Source organism: Sceloporus occidentalis, unplaced genomic scaffold (genome assembly GCF_023333645.1).
Source record: "Sceloporus occidentalis isolate IW3139 unplaced genomic scaffold, rSceOcc1.0.p SCAF_1, whole genome shotgun sequence".
NCBI classification, from domain to species: Eukaryota; Metazoa; Chordata; class Lepidosauria; order Squamata; family Phrynosomatidae; genus Sceloporus; species Sceloporus occidentalis.
The window spans coordinates 51,178,243-51,192,534 of NW_028316981.1; the positions used below are offsets into that span (position 1 = coordinate 51,178,243).

General features: G+C 40.2%; 1 long non-coding RNA gene across 2 annotated transcripts in view; it reads left to right on the plus strand.

Annotated features, from left to right (window-relative positions):
* Positions 1–13,515, plus strand: part of LOC149321394 (uncharacterized) — a 57,259-nt gene extending 43,744 nt beyond the window's left edge. For both annotated transcript variants that reach the window (XR_016277906.1, XR_016277904.1), the window contains exon 3: positions 13,436–13,515. This is a non-coding gene — a long non-coding RNA (uncharacterized LOC149321394). The remainder of the gene's footprint in view (positions 1–13,435) is intronic.
* Positions 13,516–14,292: the final 777 nt, after the last annotated feature.

The following is a 14,292-nucleotide window of genomic DNA, read 5'->3' on the forward strand; positions in this document are numbered from 1 at the left end:
TTGCTCCACTCAACCTCCGAAGGCCCCCTCCCTTGTGCCCATCTCTCCCTCCAGCCTCCTGTTTCATTCCCTCCATCCCGGTCATCTACATCTAAATCTACCCTTCCGAGCACCAGAAGCAAATGGGGCAAAATTGCAGGGCAGCATCATGGGAAATGTGGGACCTTGGGGGTTTGGGGGGTGTACTGGGACGGAAGCAAAGTTGTATTCCACACCAGACCAATTCAGAGTGAAATCGAAGTGAGCTTAGAAGCAATTTTTGTGAATCCGCTTGTTACCGAATTCACCAAAATGATGAGTCACTTCGGATTCATTGTTGATGCACCTCGGAACGACCCCCCCGATAGAAAGCAATCGCATGTGATAATACATCACATTATCACATGAATTCGCATCGTTGGACCCGCAGTGGCTTCGGATCAGAGCTGTAAAAAGCTGCAAACTGCTCCATGTGATAAAGCTCTCTGAATATAGCACCATAAGATAGCTGGTTTGTGGCTATCAAATTTCCCCAGTTTCTCACCTTCTTCACACTGGCAGATGATGATGATGATGATGATGATGATGATGATGATGATGATGATGATGATGATATTTATTTATATAGCACCATAAATTTGCATAGCACTTTATCGGCATCATCAAACCAGCATATAACCTACCAATAGCATACAATCTAAAAGACATTAAAATATAAACTATACAATATTAAGCAAGTTATGCAGTTAAAATACAAACTGAAAAACAGCTAATACATATTAACAAATATACAAATATTAAACAATATTAAAATACAGGTCCAAATGCTTTAGAGAACAAGGAAGTATTTAATTCGGATTTAAAACTAGCAAGGGAAAAGATAGTCTGCAGATGTTCAGAGAGGCAGTTCCAGGAGAACGGTGCAGCAAGTGAAAAAGGACAAAACCAAGGCAAGGAAGAAGAAACTCTTGGCTGGGTAAGAAACCCTGAACTCCTGGACCGCAAATCTTGAATAGGATGGTGAGATGACATAAGGACTGACAGATAAGAGGGAGCTATGTTGTGTAAAACTTTAAACATTAAGAGAAGCAGCTTGTACTGAATCCTAAAAGGAATGGGTAGCCAGTGAAGAGATGCCAGAAGTGGGGTGAAATGAACCAAGTGACAAGCTAAAAAGATAAGCTTAGCAGCAGAATGCTGAAAGGAAATCAGAGGACTAAGTTGGGACAATGGGAGCCCCATCAAAAGAAGATTGCAGTAGTCAAGGTGGGAGAAAACTAGGGCATGAGCAGAAGAATCTGATAGAAAAAGTCTAATTTTAACAATATTATATGGCTACAGTCTGTATCTGAGGGCTGAAGGACAAAGAAGCAAAAATAAAGCCAAGGCTATGTGCTTCGTTCACAGGATGAATGGGAACATTATTAATATAAAATGTATATTATAAATTAGGTTTTGGAAGAAAGATGAGTAGTTCTATCTTAGCCATGTTAAGTTTTAGACACCGATGAAGCATCCATGATGTGGAATATCAGGTCATCAACATCTGGAGACCTCCAACCCTCATCCTTGTGCTAGAAGTCAGACATTAAGGAAGAAGTAGATACAAAGCCAGCTTCCAGCAAGACATCCTCTGGGATCTTTTTTCACACTTTTTTCCTATCATGGTGAGTCATGACAGAAGCAACAAGAGACATGGCATGACAATTAATTTCCCACAGTTCTTTTAATATAGATCACTCTGGGTTTTAGTGAGATTTTAAAATTACACTGCTTGATTCATGGAGCTGATCAAAGTGCCAACTGCCAACAAAATGTTTTTTAAAAATAGTCTCAGGGCAGATGGACCCTGGTAGCTGGCTTATGATGATGCCACTTGCTTATGTCAAGCCTCAGTATATAGGATAGCCACTTCTATCAATCCAGACTATTTGTCCATCTGGTCTGGAACTGTGTCTGTTCCAACTGATAGTGGATCTTCAGGTTCTCAGGTATTTTATATCAACCACCACTTAAACTTTTCAACATTAGAGATGCCAGATGTCAAACTGAAGACTCTGTGCATGTGCCTTTCCATAGAGCCCTGCCTCCTCCATGTTGCAATGGCCAAAAAGGTCAGTGAGATTCTAGGCTGCATCAACAGTGGTATAGTGTCCAGACTGATGGAAGTAATATTACCACTCTATTCCACTTTGGTCAGACCTCCCCTGGCAGGTCTGACCAAAGTTCAGAAGGATACTGACAAATTGAAAGGTGTCCAGAGGACCAAGATGATAAAAAGTCAGGAAACCAAGCCATAAGAGGAAAGACTCAGGGAGTTGGGTATGCTTAGCTGGAAAAAGACAAGAGGAGAGGGTGGTATGATAGCCATTTTAAAATTCCTAAAGAGATACCATGTAGAAAAAGGAATGGGATTTTTTCCCTTTGGTTCCAGAGACTGGAACATGAAGCAGTGGGTTCAAATTACAAGAAAAGAGATTCTACTTAAATATTAGGTCTGTAAGAACTGTTTGAGAGTGGAGTTGATAGCCTCAGAGGATGGTAGACTCTGCTTTTCTGGAGGTCTTCAGACAGAAGTTGGGTAGCCAACTCTTTTTCAAGAATATCCCTGCATGGCAGGGATTACTTGTATGGTAAGGGGTTGGACTGAATAGCCCTTGCAATCCCTTTGAACTGTCTGAGTCTATGAATTTTATCACATAAGGCTGCCAAAGCAAATTTACAGCAGGATTGTACTGTCTGTGAAAGTACCTTATCACAAGATTCTGTGTCTGTCATGTAGCTGCTTCATCTTCAATTTGTTCCTGGAGCACTCATTGATACTTCCCAATCCCGTTGCTTTTATGGTGTTGATACACCTGTGATAAGTTTTTCCTGCTGCACTTCTGATATGTAGGCAGTCACATGGTGTGGGTGGGTATGATTCTGGCCCCCCCTCCTCACTATTCCCAAGTTGTTTTTCTTTTATTTTTTTCAATTTCTTTTCTTTTACTTAATCGGGGGGGGGGGGGGGGGCAGACCAAACAGAATGCTGGGAAAGGCATATGGCAGGGTTATGAAGACTGGCATACAGAGGACAGGACCCAGGACTATAGCAGCACCATGGCACTTTTGAAGAGCTATGTGGAAATGGCTATCGCAAAAACCAGTATGTTTGTGTTCCATACACCAATGCAATTGAGCGGTTTTAGCAGCCTGTAAGGATAAAGCCCTATGACTCTATGATCTACAAGGACTAGGAGCCACCCAGGATCCCATCCTAGAAGAAAAATGGGGTATAAATCCAATAAACAAACTTCGTACATCATATTTTTTAGGATTCTACCAAAAAATGATAATTCCAGTGTAAACTTCAGAAGATGTTCCTATCTCACCCTTCCAAGTTTGATTAAAATCATTGGACTATACCAGAATTTGGGCACAGTGTTGCTGGTTTTTAAAAAAGGACCCACTGATTACAAATTGATAATAAGACTTTCTATGTAAATATATACATAAACAATACTGGTATACATCTATAAGATTATAAATGTTGTTTGGCATGATTTATTTAATTTGTGGTGGGGTGTACTTGTACTTTTGTATGAATGGAAATGTTTAAATAATTTTTACAAGAATACCAACATCAATTTTTACAAGGGCACTAATACCAAGTCAGCATAAGGAGGAATTATTTATTATTATACAAGTTGTGTGAATATAGGAATATCCTATGTTGTAGCTATTACCTCCATATCCCCAGATTCTGCATCCATGAATTCAGCCATCCAAGGCTTGGGGGGAAAAATTAATACCAAAAACAATTTTGCCTTTTATATAAGGGACAACATTTTACTATGCCATTGTATATAATGAGACTTGAGCATCCATGGATTTTGGTATCCATGAGGGGGCCCTGGAACCTAACCCCAGTGGGTACTAAGGGCCTGCTGTACAGCCCTTCTACCTGTTTGCCTCTCTTTGGTTTGCAAAAGCAGTGCCATATGCTCCATAATCAGATGACACTTTGGGATGGAGCATTTGATATTGTGCCCGCACTTGTATTTTTTACACACTTTTGTGAGGAGGTATCCAATAGCCCCATGTTAAATCAGAACCCCCAATTTCCAACAGTGCAATAGAACAGCTTAAAGGCTGGCTGGAGGTGGGTACAGATCTGTTCCCTGACCAGAAATGGACACCAAAACATCACCTGAAACAGTTACTACAATGGCAACCAGAAACTCATCATTGCATAAGACCTTGGCCTTGGCTAGTATATGAAGAAAGCAGACACATACAACTCCAGACACATAGAAAAACTTTTGTGCAATATTTTCTCATAGAACATACATGTTGCTATGTTAACATTTTTCATTTTGGCCTCAGCTCAATATTTATGTGCCAGAGTTCCCCCATAATCAAATTTGTAGCACATTCAATTCTCTCTTTTCAAGTGTGTCCAAGCTTTGTCACTGAAGCCAGGCTCTGTGTTCCATCTAGCATCCATCACAGACCGTGTGCTGTATAAATTCAAATCCCATGGCCCTACCTAAAAATAATGTCACCACATTGCAGATAATTCACATTGCAAAATATCCAGGCATGTAATAGGCATCTATCATTCCAGCAAGAATTCATTAAACATTGATTTACTGGAGCCCTAGGGAGTACTTCTTCTGGAGATAACCACCTAATGAGCTCAACTGTTTCTATTAGGAAAGTTTGTTTTCAGCTTCTAGCTCAAATAGTCACACTGTGGGGGGTTTCCAGCTTCCTAGTCATGTGTTTGAATATCTCATAGAGGTATTAGTTTCTCTACTCAGGCTAGAACATGACTCATCCTGAACCAAACAAACACACGTAGAGAATGACACTTTTGTGCAATGTTGATAAGTAAATGTGCACAGCAGCAAATGAAGGTCCTATATCCAACATCACACTAACATATGTTTGTTAGTATGACTGAATGTATTTTCCTTTCCTCTTGCAGTCCTCTGTGGTTCTTCAGAACCCTATGCCAGAAGGTCTCCTTTCCCTATAAAGCAGGACTAACTATGGGCATGGAGAGGGGTGCAGAGAAAAGGGGTGAATCAACCACCTTCCAGTTCTGCAATCAGAAGTAGTTCCATCAATGGAAGTACAATGCTGGATCCTGCCCAAACACTCCACTGTATTGAAGGCTTACATGGCCAGTGCTAGAAATGCAAAAATGCTCACCACTTAGAACATTAAAGCCATCTTTGGGAGGGTTAAGTGATAGGGTTAAGTAGTTTTCAGTGACCCAAAGTCTCCTAATCTCTTATCCACCTATTTTAAAGAATCTGAGGAGTAAACTGATCATCTGAGGCATCCTTCCTCCTCTTCTTTTCTCACCTGCTTAGTCTTCCACTTCTCCCAAAACTGAAACTAGCTTAGTCCAGAGTTAATTTGGCCCCCTTAGAGAGTTTTCCTTTCCTTTCTAGTGCTCTTACAACAAACCTTTACTTTCTTTCCTTAGTCCTGTTTGTTATCAGAATGCCTATGTACTGAATCTGTTCACTTTCCATAAGGCAGAAGATGGCATGAACCAGAAAAAGAGGGTTGGCTTCTAAAATAAGAAGCAGTCCTATACACACTTACTTCAAGTAAGTCACCTTGAACTCTGTGGCTGCTGCTACACTGTAGAATTAATGCAGTTTGACACCACTTTAATTGCCATCCTCTCCCCTCCTCCTCTTGTAGCCATTTGGGTCCCTGAAAGCCTCCCAGGAAGTTGGAGGCAACTTTCTGAATTGAGAAACTGGGATTGTTAAGGGAAGAGACAACGGGAAATGTTCCTCCCATGAACTTCCTTATGTTAACTCATTACCTATGGTTCTTCACTAACAGCATTCAACTGTGCCTTCTTCATGGACTCATGAAGTTGGAAAGGCTCCCTGTAGACCATATTGTGGAAGTCTACACCTGCCCCCCAACGTTCAGTACAGGAAATCTAAAGATCACCCAAGCTCTGTCTATGAAGCTTCCACTTGAAGACCACTACTGAAGGAAAACCTACTACACTTTAAAGTAATTGATAAAACAGCTGAGAGACAATGTGGTATAGTGGATTGAGCATTGGACTACGACTCTGGAGATCAGGGTTCAGTTTCTCACTCAGCCATGGAAACCAACTAGGTGACATTGGGTGAATCACACTCTCTCAGTCTCAGAAAACCCTGTGATAAGTTCACTTTAGGGTCAGCATAACTCAGAAATAACTTGAAGGCACACCACCACCACCACCACAACAACAACAACAAACATTGCTAAATGACTTTTATTATTCAGCTAAAATCTCTTTCATTCTTGTTCATTATAAATCAATCTGAAATATGACTTTCTTTTCATGTCAGTCATTGGCTAGCACTCTCAATGTGTCAGAGGTCCCCTTCCTCTTGGGCATCTTTCCATGTGTGCCTTTGTGACCTTTCTGGTTTACCCATTCATAAGAGGGACTGTAGCATTTTAATCAGGCAAACCTGTTTATTTGTTTACTCATTTTAGAAGTCTCTTCCGTTAGGCCTATCCAGGTGATTTTTAAATTGTTAATTTTAAATGTTGCATTTTCAGTGTGAGTTGTTTTAATATGTATGTGTCATATTTGTCCTTTTAAATTGATGTCTGTTTTGATCAGGTGTTCGGTATAATCAGCCCTCTGTATCCTCAGATTTGTTATCCATGGATTCAAGCATTCACGAATTAAAAATATTTTTAAAATATATAAATTCCAAGAAGCAAACCATGAGTTTGCCATTTTATATAAGGGACACCATTTTACTACTCATCATCATCATCATCATCATCATCATCATCATCATCAGATGACCAACATTCAGTAACCAATAAGCCAATAACCAGCATTCTCTGGGCATTGAACAATTTGCCAATTCCTCAGTTGGACAGGTAAATTAAAATTGACTGATCTGTGGATTATGACATGGTTTATTTACTCACACCCTCTAATTATAAACTTACCTAGCAGTGACAATACTACAAACAGAGTGCAGATATTCCTTGCTATAATCATAATGTAACCCAATTACAGCTCATTTGGGAAAGGAATTAACCATTTTTGTCAACTGTGCCTTCCAAACTCTCTTCAGAAAACAACCTCAATTTCCCATAAATTGAGGAGAGGAATAGGAAGGATCTAAATTCAAGTTCTGAGTAAGGCGCAAAATCTATTGGATAATTTAGACAAAGCAGCCTCATTCACTCCCTGTCTAACCCACTACACTGCTGCAAAAAAATCTCCTTTGGGAAGGAGTCTGAAGCTAGAAAATGGGGGAAAGCAGGGAGAGGAATGAACTTTCCCCATATATGCTTGGTTGAGCTCTTTGAAAGAAGACTAGAATTCAAAAATGAGGAGTGCATTCACATTTTAATATATATTCTTTTCTTTCTCCCAGATTTTGTGTAACACCTCCTAGATCATTATTAGCTGAATTTGGAAACAAAATAGCCTCATCCTTGAGATCCAGGGGGGTTAAGGGAAACACAGGCATTTGCAGTACAATGTTCACAGGATCAAATTATGTTGTCACAATTTGAATGTGACAACATAAGGTGCTATGTGTCTTTTTTTCTTTTCCTTTTTGGCCACATATATGTCCCCTTCCTCGCATCTCGGCGCTTTCCTAGCCCTCCCCCTCCATCTTCTCTCTTCAAGAACATTGGTTGCTATGGAAACTAAGGCATCATTCAAAAGGGCAGCTCTTCCAGGCAACTACAAATATAAAATGAATGCAATTTATATAATCGTTTCCTACTCCGTATGCCATAATTCGAGGGTGGTGATGGCATAATTATTCTTATGGATACATGTGTTTGTGTGTATACCATTGCTAGCCAATCTAGCCGAGTCAATAACCTAGGTAGAATTTCTTCTTTTGTAACTCAGTGCCAGAAAAGAACAATTGAAAGTCAACATGGAAAGGAAGGTGACACTGGAGGTTAGCTGTTATAGCCTTATTCTTTAAATGATGCATTTTGTGCATGTCAGGGTGTTGCTGTTGTTTTAACTGCTTCCCACCAGAAAGGCAATTCTGCACATCTCAGAGGCATCATGTCCTATACTTGCATCATTTTAAACAGAATCCATTTTTCATTCCCAAAGGAATGCTTGGTGGATATTCAGAGGTGCTGTGCAAGTACTTATTATTTTGTACATTGATGCTTGCCTGCATGTAGGTACCTCGTAGGACTGAAAGCTATACATTTTGTAGCTGGGAAGAATAAATTATATACGCGTGTGTGTGTGTGTGTGTGTGTGTGTGTGTAACAAAAAACTGACACCTGGTAGTGGTGTAACAGCATGTTGTGTGCTACTGTCACAAAAGGATCAGTGTTGGCACATTCCATTCTTAGCACTTGCGTGCAGCGCAAGAAATCCAGGGTGAGTCACAAGACTGTGCTTGCCACTGATGCACTCATCACTTCCCAGCACAGACTCTTATAATTTAGGCTAAGCAGGTTTGGTCCTGTAAATTGCCTGGTTGGGGGGGGCACCTTAGAACCATACGTAAGCCACCTTGGGCTCTGAAGAAGAAAACAGGATGCGGAAGGGGAAAAGTGTTGTCCTCCTTTCCTTCATACCGTCTTGTTGTTGTGTACCTTCAAGTCATTTCCAACGAATGGCGACCGTAAGATGAACCTATCTATCATGGAGTTTTCTTGGCAAGATTGCTTCAGAGAAAGTTTGACATTGCTGAGGCTGAGAGTTTGGGACTCACCGAAGGTCACCCACTGAGTTTCATAGCTGAGCAGGGAATCAAAACTTGGTCTCCAGAGTTGTAATCCAGCACTCAGACCACTACACCACGCTATAACCGCTTGGCCTTTTAAAAATCAAGATGCCTGTACTAATGGAATGGCAAGATAAGAGAGATAATGCTTGAGTTTGTAGCCCAGATTAACCTCTTATTTCATCAGTCAGAGCCAGAAAATTGAGAGATTTCTGCAGTCCAATGGGCTCTACATGCATGTGGAGGAAGACAAAACTCACTCATTTGCTACAAAACAGGGGAACAAAAAGGCCAAAATCTAGGGCCCCCAAAAGGTATTTATCTAATGATGGCTTCTCCTTGCTTTGAATTGCCAAGCTACATCTTTCCAGGTCAGTGTGCACAGTGTCAGGTCCATGTGTGGAGTCACATAGATCCATGACTCATGCCAACAACCATAACTCTTCCCTAAAGAACTTGTCTCAGCATGTATGGTGATTTCACTGAAAATGATCCTGTAAGATCCCCACCCACTCTCCCACATAAAACATACAAAATTCAGATTAGCTAACGTGTTTGGGAGATCTGTTAAGCAATGGAGTAGTTGGTTCTTCAGCAGAGTCCTTACTCTCTCCTGAATTTTTGGCACCAGTGACACATATCCAGTGTGGGATAAGTTAGCCATTTAATAGTTATTCTTCTGCAGATTATCTACTGTACAGTGGTCTCCTGCAGGATGTATGAAGGTGTATCACAAAGGTTTTCATGGTCTTGAAGAAGGAAACTGGGCTCCCAGTCTATAATTAAGGAAAGTGGTTGCAAAGAATTTAATGCAATATTTACTGAATTCAAAAACAAAACTGCATGGAAATATTTTCTTTTAATCAACATCCCAGTTCTCTGTCTGTTTGCTGTTTCCTCCCCATGAATCTTCAGATGAAGCATTTTGCTTTCACAAAAAAACACAGGATCAGATAATCTTGGCGTTCTAAGGAACCACAGGGGCTATCTAATCCAGCCCCGTTCATTTAGGAATATACAACTGATGCACTCCTGAAAAATAGCCATTCAATCTCTGCTTAAAGACCTCCAGAGAAGGAGAGTTCACTGCTCTCCAAGGCACTCCAGTGTTAGATAGCTCTTATTGCCAGGAGGTTCTTCCTAATTTTAGATGGAATTTTTCTTCTTCTAATTTGAACCCATTGGTTCACAATCAAGGTCTAATCTGCACTGCAGAAATAATGCAGTTTGACACCTCTTTAACTGCCATGGCTCAATGCTATGAAATTCTGGGATCTGTAGCTTTCTGAGTTGTTTAGCCTTCGCTGTCAGGGATCTCTGGTGCCACAGCAAACTATAAATCCCAGTATTCCATAGTACTGAGCCATGACAGTTAAAGCAGTGTCAAACTGCATTATTTCTGCAGTGCAAATTAAACCTTAGTCTCTGGAACAGCAGAAAACAAGCTTTCTCCATCTTGTACATGATATCCTTTCAGATGGCTGCCATATCACCTCTCAGTGTTCTCTTCTGCAAGGTAAATATACCCAGCTCCCTAGGCCATTCATCACAGGGTTTGGTTTCCAGACCTTTTACCAATGTGCTCACACTTGTCTAAACATTACAGCTTGTCAAAATCATTCATTTTCAGTAAAGAAAAGAGAACAGAAGAGAAGACACCACGGGGCTTTTCACACTACACAGTTATAGTGCCATCATCACACTTTAACTGCCATGGTTGCATCTTATGGAATCCTGGGTTTTGCAGTTAAGGAAGTGGCATTTAGAATCTCAGCCAGACTACAAACTACAAATCCCAAGATTCCATAGGATGTTGCCATGGCAACTGAAGTGTAATCATAGTTGTGTAGTGTGAAAATCCCCCTGATCCTATCTGATCTCAGATAAGCAAGGTCAGGCCTGTTTAGTGCTCTGAATGGAAACCTCTAGGGAATACCAGGTGCTATTGGCTAAGTTCAAAGGTAAACAAAGGCTAACTACTTCTTCCTTCATTGGGTCAACATAAGTCAACATGCAACATGAAGATACATACAGCTATTCATTATGATGTCATAAATGTTAGGTTTATGAGTAGTCTATGAGAAGCCAGTTTTCTGAGGCTTCACTAAGCCAGGGATCCCTGACATGGAACCTTCATTCCATCACTTGCCATCCTAAAAAATACAATTACACATTCAGCCAGTGATCAATCTTACCATGCAGTTCTATATTTTATTTTCATAGTTAAGGTATAAACATTTCCTGACAAAAAAGCAGGAACATAATGTTCCTCTTATCCTTTTTGACTATGATTCATGATCAGATGACTTAAAGACACAGTCATACAGAATGACAGAAACAAATGTGGTTTGGGAGAACAATATCAAAAGTTACATTCTATAAGTAACCCCTTGTGAACCTTTTCATCTTCCTCATATGTATGCCTCTTGTTGATTATAGGAGACCACACGCCATTATTATCTACCTGGCAAAGTCTAATCTGTTGATTTTAGCTTCTGTTCCTATCTCTTACCCCTTGTCCAAGTAGAAAGCCAATTATATTTCAGAAATGGATTTTAATGGCTTTGTTTATTCCCTTGTATCTCAGACCTAGGAACTTTTAAAATTCACCTAACATGTATCTCATAACCACATCAATTCCTGGAGCCAAGCTGCAAAATCTGTGGCCCTCAAGATGTTCTTTGACTCTAATTCCCATCTGCTTCAGCCAGCATGGTTAATGCAAGGGATGATGAGAGATGTAGTTTAACAACATTTGGTTCTCATATTTTTGGGGGAGCTGTGGGCAAACAAGACTGAGAGCAACCTCCAGAACTTTCACTCAAAGAAACTGCCACATATGTATAATGTCCATGGGAATGAAAATGTTTTACTACATAATCAAGCCAAAGTAAAAAAAATAAATTTGGATTACAAATCACCTTGATTACAGTCAAGAAAATAAGGATATGCTTAACTTTCATCAAAATCAAAGAATTTAAAATGTATAATTTAGGCTGGATCATGCCCTTGGGTAATGAAAACTGATCCGACCGTGATTTAGATGAACGCTGGATGATTCTGCCAAATTACAAGAGGCGGGGAGAAAAGCAAAGTACAGCAATGGAATTTTACAAACTTTCTCAGCATCTTGCATACTTGTCCTGATGACTATGTGGAATAACCTCCCCACTATTATTTGGCAAAACAAAACTAAATCAGGTAGTGACATGTAAAGCTTTTCTGTAATTTTCCCTATTTACTTGGCAATGGCATGAAATGGGGGATGCAAGAGAGTGGAGATCACTCTAAGACAAACTTGCCAAGCATGAATTACCATGGAACTATTAACCTGGTTACTATTTTGTCATGATTATAATTGTTGCCTTCTTCTGAGATGGCATGTTTTTTACTATCTTTGTGTATATGTTTTTATGCCTGGTTTTATGCTGTCTTCTGTTTTACCCAAATAAATCTCCCACACCCACACTTTCCCCCCAGGGATATCTGTTTTGTCTTGAATTATTCAAACCCTTGGCTTAGACCCAAGAGAGTCTCAATCCACTTGACTCTATGCTACCAGTATTCTAATAATTATTAGAAGAGACAGTGGAAAGTTCCTGGTGTTAAAAGAAAAACAGGTGTGATTTTTTAAATGGAGCTTACATCCAGACAATTTGAAAGATTGTTTTTCCCTTTATGAGCCCTTCAGAGCCCTAAAATCATCTGGGGAGGCCCTTCTCTCTGTCCCACCACCTTCTCAAGCTCATCTGGGAGAGGGCCTTCTTGGTGGCTGCTCCCAGACTTTGGAACTCCCTCCCTATGGAGACCAGCATGGGCCCATCCTTGTTCGCCTTCTGTCAGCAAGTTAAAACATCTTTAGTTTTTTGTGGGTTTTTCAGGCTATGTGGCCTTTCTGTGAAGATGCTAGCCACAGATGCTGGTGAAATGTCAGAAATAAACTTGTCCAGAACACCGCCCCATAGCCTGAAAAACCCACAAAAAATATGGATGCCAGCTGTGAAAGCCTTGGACTTCACATAAATCATCTTTATGCCATCAGGCTTTTTAAAACTGTTTTTAATGTCTGTGCATAGTGTTTCAATTAATTGTAATGTTTTTATTGTTTAATATTTTATAAATAGTAATAACTTTTATACTTGCACTTTTATTGAATTTTGTCATAGTTTTAATCTATATTATTTTAAACATGCTGTTAGCAGCCTTCAGCTTCATTATTGAGAGAAATATGTGTTATTGATGATGATGATGATTGTGGAAGTTGTCATGTGAAAATGATTCACTGCCCAGCAAAGGATCCAAGATTAGCAGAAGCAAGGAGAACAAGGGGAAAACCAGTTTACTTCTGCAGAAAGAAGGTACTCACTTCGGGAGAGAGATTGAAAGTGAGACAACCAGGGAATTTCAGAGTCCGCCTTTTTTCATAAACAATTGCAGATCAAACAGTCTAGAGCAAAGAACATCCTACTAGTTCAAAGCACCCCTTCTTGTCCCTGCCATATAACAACATTTCTAGATTGTCCCAGGTACTGACTGATTTGTTTATTAGAGGGGAAAGCAGGTTTAATGGATACGGTGTCTAATTGACAGGAACCTTAGTGCTGCTTACATCTGTGATTTAGTTTCTTCAAACAAGGAATGTAATCAGCATTTCAAATAATAACGGAAATTGTTTGTTTCTCATCAGAAGTTTCTTTTCTGATCTACAGTATATGTTAACACAAATACCCTGAAGATAGGCATGTGAGAATCAAAGGACATCTGAAGCATTCGATTAGCTTTATGTGACCCTCTTAGCTTCAAAGGTAATGGAAATGGGCTAAAGCAAGGATATTTATTTATTCTTATTTCCATCATAGAGGCAAGCTAGTTTCATGGGCACTCCGAATGTTTGCTTCACCACATTGAAGGACCCATCAGCCAAGATCCTACATCATGCTTGCATAGCATAAAGTTACACACATGTAATTAGGCAGTGGTTGGACTACTATCCTTCCACCAAATACAAACATTATACATCTGATGGCATATCTTCTAATGTACTTGCTTCTTGCCCCATTGTGCAATGAGGAATTTGAAGTAGTTGCCTCCTCAGGCTCGTTGAATCAAAGGGTACAGGAAAGGCACTTGTGTGTAGTTATGCATTTTCCAAGAATGCATGGGTACATATGCAGTGGTTACACTTGCAGACCTCTACTTATGTATGCTGGAATTTAAGAGTTTCCCAAGGTATCAGCTGTTTGGGGGAAAAGTCTAAAAGCTAAAACTGTTAGAAATCAGCCTTATAGAATCATAGAATCATAGAATCGTAGAGTTGGAAGAGACCGCAAGGGCCATCCAGTCCAACCCCCTGCCATGCAGGAAATCCAAATCAAAGCATCCCCGACAGATGGCCATCCAGCCTCTGCTTAAAGACCTCCAAGGAAGGAGAGTCCACTACACTCCGGGGAGTTTGTTCCACTGTCGAATAGCCCTTACTGTCAGGAAGTTCCTCCTAATGTTGAGGCGGAATCCCTTTTCCTGCAGCTTGCATCCATTGTTGCGGGTCCTGTTCTCTGGAGCAGCA